The sequence below is a fragment of the Carassius gibelio genome, chromosome A4 (assembly GCF_023724105.1).
Source record: "Carassius gibelio isolate Cgi1373 ecotype wild population from Czech Republic chromosome A4, carGib1.2-hapl.c, whole genome shotgun sequence".
Lineage (NCBI taxonomy): Eukaryota > Metazoa > Chordata > Actinopteri > Cypriniformes > Cyprinidae > Carassius > Carassius gibelio.
In genome coordinates, this window is record NC_068374.1 from 11,526,667 (window position 1) to 11,533,794 (window position 7,128).

The 7,128-nt window shown below is 40.5% G+C and overlaps 1 non-coding gene across 1 annotated transcript; it reads right to left on the reverse strand.

Annotated features, from left to right (window-relative positions):
- Positions 1-3,834: 3,834 nt before the first annotated feature.
- Positions 3,835-3,937, reverse strand: LOC127981804 (U6 spliceosomal RNA). Its single transcript, XR_008160429.1, has one exon. It is a non-coding gene; the product is annotated as a U6 spliceosomal RNA (small nuclear RNA).
- Positions 3,938-7,128: the final 3,191 nt, after the last annotated feature.

The following is a 7,128-nucleotide window of genomic DNA, read 5'->3' on the forward strand; positions in this document are numbered from 1 at the left end:
AAGTTTAATCAGGATGCAAAGAAAGATATTTCACATTTAGTTTAGGCAGTTTTTTTTCCCTGTTACTTAATAATAATAATAAATTGTCATTTTAATCAGATAGTATAATTTCAAAGATTTATATCAAAAACAGAATTGTCTGACTTCAGCTTTGTGAAATCATGCTATGTAAATCATTCCAGCAAAAAACAAAAGCAGCAGACAGACTGAATGAAGATGCAGATTCACTCTCAGCTTGTAGGTGGCGCTCATGGAATGAAGCATTTCCTTGGTTACCGCTGTAAACAAAGCAGCACTGCGCTTATAAATACTATTTACTAATACTAGTTTAATAATATTGTTTTGGCAATGCCATCCAAAACTTTTCTAAAGACAGTCAGTCCCCTTCAGTGATACATGCAAATTTACATTTTCGTCCTAGAATTCGAGCATCTTGAACAGTGAGATTTAAACCATGAAAATGAGTTTTGTGTTTCAAATATTTCACATGGTTTTAACGTGATTGCAAATTGTTTTCCAGTAGAATCCAAAAATAACAGAAAAATAAGTACAACAAATACAGTACAAAGACTAGAGAATGTCATGTATTTTTGTACTTATTTTCTGTTATATTCGAGAGCTACTGGGACATTGATAAAGATCTACCAGTAGACTAAGATGGACGGGTTGGCAACCATTACTATAGAAGAACATAGCATGAAAGACAACAAGCCATTGGCTTAAAACACAGTCCTGTTCAATAATTAAATAGATTGACACATACGGCCTAATTGAGTTAAATGGAGATGAAAAGTCAATAATAGACTGCCATGACCTTGTTTTGGGGTCTCCAAATGTTGAGCTACTAAGTGCACCAGAGTTGTTACGGCATCTTCAACAGCCCTCTCTGCCCTATATGCAAACTGAAATGGATCTTATCTTAACTAAAACTCATCTCGATTCTCACGATTTTTTCAAGTGTTTTCATCACCAGAGAAGTGAGGACTACTGGTCAAAAATCATTTAACCTTTGGATTCCAGCATTTGCTACAGGAACCACTATAGCATGTTTCAGATTTGTGGGACAATTTGCATTAAAAGAGACATGTTAAAAAATCTGTGTAAATCTGGTCCAGGGCTTTTGTTTATCTTTATCCTTTCAAAACGCCTAGCCACTGCAGGAACAACAATATGAAACATTGTTGCTTTGCCAAAACATTATCATCATTCACATTAAATCTTTTCTTTACATGTTTTATTATTACACAGTCTGATATAAAACACAGAACAATACAGTAAAGAGAACATTGCATTTTTTCCCTTATCCCCATGTTTAACCCTACTGAATTAAGTGAATCCAGATCAAAACTAAAACATTACATAACCTCCCCCAACCCAGAAACCCCTCAGGTGGATTGACAAGAAACTGGATTATCTATAATAATACTATATGGAATAAATATAATAATTATGAAATGTATATAACAAAGTATGTATTCAAATAAGAGAAAAGAAAAAAACTAATAAAACAATTATACAAACAACACACAACCATGCTCTAATGTACAAAAATGTAAACATTTACACACTGAACAAACTCAATCAGAATGGAGTGAGGTCTAAGGGTCAAAGAAATTTAGAATTTGGGGTTCCAAATTTTGTAGAGTTTAGCAGTTTAGCCCTGAATAGTGTACTGCCCTTTTTTTTAAAGGACTGACATGAGATCTTTTAACCTAGAGGTAGTTGGGGGTGGAGTTGGACTCTTCCATTGTAGCAACATACATATTCTAGCAGTCAGGGAGGCAAATGTAATAAAATCTTTTGTTGTATCAAAAGAGTAGAAGAAAACACAGATACACCAAAGATAGCAACCATAGAACTTGGAGGGAGAAAATATGCAAAGCCCTTGAAAGAAAATCAAAAAAGGAAGCCCAGTATGAGGCCAATTCAGGACAACTTAAAAAATGCATGAACATGGTCAGCTGGAGAAGATGAGCATCTGATACAAAAGTCATCTGTTTCTGGGAACAACATTTGAAGGCTTTAGTAAAGTGGGTTCGGTGTAAAACTTTTAACTGAATCAGCATTAACCAGGCACAAGCAGAAGTAGAATTAAATAATTAATTCATTAACAAGAGCCTCGATCATAGCTCTTCAGAAAAGCTGAGCTTGAACTCTTTCTCCCACAATGACTTGAAACATAAGAGAGATGAAGATCTAGATCAGGGGTCAGCAACCTACGTGCCAACAGTGGCATGCAGAGAAATAATCGCTGGCACGCAAGCAATCCCATCAAACATTTGACGTCAGACTGAGACACTATTGGTACGTCCGTGGACATGCAAAACTGGTTCAATATCTGATCATCTGACTGAGACCCTATTGGTAAGTCCATGGAAGTGCAAAACTGGTTCAGTATCTGAACATCTGACTGAGACCCTATTGGTACATGCGTGGACGTGCAAAACTGGTTCGATATCTAAACGTCTAATGGGAACACCTTTTGTATGTCTGTGGATGTGCAAAACTAGTTCAATATCTGAACGTCTCTCTAGGGACCCTCATGGATGTCTGAGGATGTGCACTATAGTAGTAATTCTCATCCAGCACCCATATGCGTGCTCTCCTCACTGCTCTTCTCTCTGTACACCAATGTCTGCACATCTACTGACCTCTCGGTCAAGCTCTAAGTTGATAGATTATATCACACTCAGCCTCATTCTGGACTGTGACAAGTCTGCTTACCAACAGGAGCTCAAAAAGCTTTCTATCTGGTGCAGTCACAACAACCTGGAGTTGAACACACTCAAAACAGTGGAGAGTATTGTGAACTTCAGGAGAACCCTCCCTGCTTTCTTCCAACTCACCATCATGAACAGCACTGTGACTGCAGTGGAGTCATTCAGGTTCCTGTGAACCACCATCTCTCAGGACCTGAAGTGGTACATTCACATTGACTCCATTGTAAAAAAGGCCCAGCAGAGGCTATACTTTCTTCACCATCTGAGGAAGTTCAACCTGCCACAGGAGCTGCTGAAACAAGTCTACTCCGCCATCATTGAATCCATCCTCTGCACTTCTATAACTGTATGGTTCAGCTCAGCTACCAAATCTGACCTCAGAAGACTACAGAGGGTAGTCCGGACTGCTGAGCGAATCATTGGTACAACCCTCCCTTCTCTTCAAGTACTGTATTCATCCAGAGTGAGCAAAAGGGCAGGCAAAATCACTCCGGACCCCTCACATCCAGCACACTTCCTCTTTGAACTGTTGCAGTGTGGTTGACACTACAGAGCTCCGAGCTCCAGAACAACAAGACACAGGTTTCCTCAGGCAATCCATCTGTTAACTTTACAATAAATGTGTAATACACAACACTATTTATAGATTTATGTAACACACATTATTTACATTTCCTTGCATTTGTACTTAACATATCTGTACACAATTTCTTTGTATACAGTATATTGTAATTTTCTATTTACTTACTTTTATTATTTTTGTCTTGTCTTGCCACTTTCAAAAAGTGAAGTGACATTCAGCCAAGTATGGTGACCCATACTCAGAATTTGTGCTCTGCATTTAACCCATCCGAAATGCACACACACAGAGCAGTGAACACACACACACACTGTGAGCACACACCCGGAGCAGTGGGCAGCCATTTATGCTGCGGCGCCCGGGGAGCAGTTGGGGGTTCGATGCCTTGCTCAAGGGCACCTAAGTCGTGGTATTGAAGGTGGAGAGAGAGCTGTTCGTGCACTCCCCCACACACAATTCCGTCCGGCCCGAGACTAGAACTCACAACCCTTCAATTGGGAGTCCAACCCTCTAACCATTAGGCCACGACTTCCCTAAAAGATGGAGCGCTTCACGGATTTGCGTGTCATCCTTTCGCAGGGGCCATGCTAATCTTCTCTGTATCGATTCAATTTTAGTATATGTGCCGCCGTGGCACATATACTTTCATTCTGTTTTTGTAGTGTGGAGTGTTTAATATTCCGAAAATTGTGCAACCCAATTATGTAATTATTTATTGCACTAAAACCCAGATTTGGCATAAAGATTGCATAGCTGGCATTCATTCAGCATTGGAAGAAGGCATGAACCAAGGAGATGTGGTATGCTGCATGATGTAGGCCAAATGTTGTGAATACTATTTGGACCAAAATTTATACTTTGGGCCACATATATCCAGTAATTTCACAAAATTGCAAATAATTTAATTTTGGTGTTTAAATACGGTCACATTTAATGCAGGTTTCATCATTGCAGCATTAAATATGTTTGAAGGTCATGAGCAATTTTAGTCACTAAAATTTCATTCATTTTCACATGCATAGCATGCATAGCAGATTGTCATCACTCAATGGCTGGATGTCTAAGTGTTGCCTGCAGAATAACATAGGTTTCATAGACAAATGAACGAGCTTTTGGGGCAAACCTGACCTGTTGAAAAGAGGTGGTCTTCATCCCTCCTGGGTATGTGCTGCTCTTCTCTCTAGAAATATGGCACATAGTCTTAGAGTTTGTACTTGACTAACTGGGGCCCAGGTCAGGAAGCAGACAGACCTGTGACAGCAACATCTCTCTGCTAAACGAGCTGAACACCTTTCTTTGCTCGCTTTGAGCAACAAAACAGCACCACTGCACAGAAGACTCCACCTCCTCCCAGCGACCAGGTGATGACGCTGACCCCAGACAGCATGAGGAGATCCTTCAGCAGGAACAATGGACGCAAAGCTCCGGGTCCTGACAACATTCCTGGGTGTGTACTGAGAGACTGGGCAGCGGAACTTACTGATGTCTTCACAGACATTTTCAACATCTCACTAAGTCAGTGTGAGGAAATAACAGGAGGATCCAAGATGCAAGTAAACGCAGTTTATAATATATCTGGTCAGAGGTAAAGACACAGGTCGAGGACAAACACTCAGGTGGCAACCGAAGCAGGGATGAGATGGTGATCCAGTGGTGGTGGTGAAGTGATAAGCATGCTGAGGAAAACCCAGGAACCATGGAACATCCCCAGATGACACGAAGAACTGACGAAATCCAGACGAAGAACTTTGCAGACGAAGCACGAGAACAGGACACACACAGAGGAACAACCACAACAGTCTGGCAACATGAGAGGGAAATCCTGGGCATATAAAGGAAACTGGAATCAATAACAGCTGGTGACACTGATCAACACGATGAGTAACCACACTCACGCAGATACATCAGCATGAGACAGCTGATTCATGAACCGTGACAGTACCCCTCCCCCTAGGAACGCCTCCTGGCATTCCCAGACAACCTTACCTGAGCATGCGTGAGGAGTGAGCATGCGTGAGGAGTGAGACACGGCATGAACGCCAAGCTCTGAGAAAAAGTTTTAAAGTGACTAAAATAGAAAGGAATGGAAAGAAATGATCGGCAAAGATGATAGAGTGAGGAGCAGTTGTAGTTAAATGTTTGTTTAGAAGAAATGAACGAGGAAACCGCAGGCGGGAGCAAACATAACAAACGGAATACAAGGTCAAAGATAAAGAATCTGAGCCTAAAGGAACAGGCAACCCCTATAGAAGTTATGGCTGGAGTTGATAAACAAGAACTGTCGGAGTTGATCCGCTCAATTATGAAGGAAGAAATTGCTGTAGCGCTGACCACACTTCAACCACAACTGAATTCTCTTAAAGTACAAATGGAGGAATGTGGTCGGAAATTAGATGATGTGGAGAAAAGTCTGGGTTCCATGGATGAGTGTGTTTCTGTACTAGAGGAGAACATGAAGAAATGTGATATGGATGTAAAACAATTGTATAAAGAGAACACTGAACTCCGTGATAAATTGGAGCGATTAGAGGCGCACAGTCGGAAATTCAATTTAAGAGTACATGGTCTACCAATCGGTGTGGAAAAGGGGAATCCGACAGCCTACATGAACAGTCTGGTGAGGGAGTTGTTTAAAGGGAAGATTGGGACTGAGCCTGTGGTTGAAATTGCCCACCGTGTTGGCCCTGGGAACAAAACAATGATTATGAGGATGCAACGTTACATGGCGAAGGAAGAGATATTGGCGCTGTCTAAAAAGGAACGTATATTCAGATACGGGGAGACAAGGCTTCAGTTCTTCCCTGATCTAACGTCAGATATGGCCAAGCGGAGGGTAAAATTCGGCAAAATTAGGGAAAAACTCAGAGCTGCTGGTGTAAAACATGGAATTATTCATCCAGCCACTTTAATTATTACCCATGGAAGCGAGACGCGGAAATTCACGGATCACCAGAAGGCGGAAGCTTACTGGGAAGCTGTTGATAAACATCTGAAACTGAATTAAACCGTAAGAGGTCTATGGGTTATAATAGTTTCATAAAGTCACACAGAAACATGGGACTTTGAATAGTTGGAGATGGTGTTAAGCATATTACATTTACTGAGATAATATGTTGGTTGTTGTTGTGTGTTTGTGTGTGTGGGGGGTGGGAGGGAAAGGGTTAGTGGGGGAGTGTTTGTGTTATGTGTTGATGAGATTTTGTGTAGAAGATGGCTCTATTTTTGATGTAATGATATGTTGGTTAACTGTTAGCCTACTGATGTAGAATGCATGGTCCCATTGTATCACAAAAGGGATTGAGGTTGGGTCATTGAATATTTGTAGCTTACGTAATAAAGTTATTGATGTCGCTAAGATTCTGACTGAATATAAATTACATATGCTTGCAATATCAGAAACACACCTGAATTCATCAATAAATAGTGATGTATTGAAAATAGAAGGTTATAATTTGTTCAGACTGGATAGGGGTACAACTAAGGGAGGTGGAGTAGCCATTTATTGTCAAGAGCATATACCGGTTAGAATCAGAAGTGATCTAGGATGTAAAGAGGTGGAAGTTTTATGGCTGGAAATACAACTTCCTTATATAAAATCATTATTGATGGGATGTTGCTATAGACCCCCCAGTGCCACCTCATTGTACTTGGATAATATATGTAAAGTACTGGACAAAGTATGTGATACAAATTATGAGGTGTTTTTCTTAGGAGACTTTAATATAGACTGGTGTGTGAGAGACTGTCCACTTAAGGCGAGATTACTTTCTCTAGCTAATACATGTAATTTATCACAAGTAGTCAAGAAGCCTACCAGAATATGTAGAA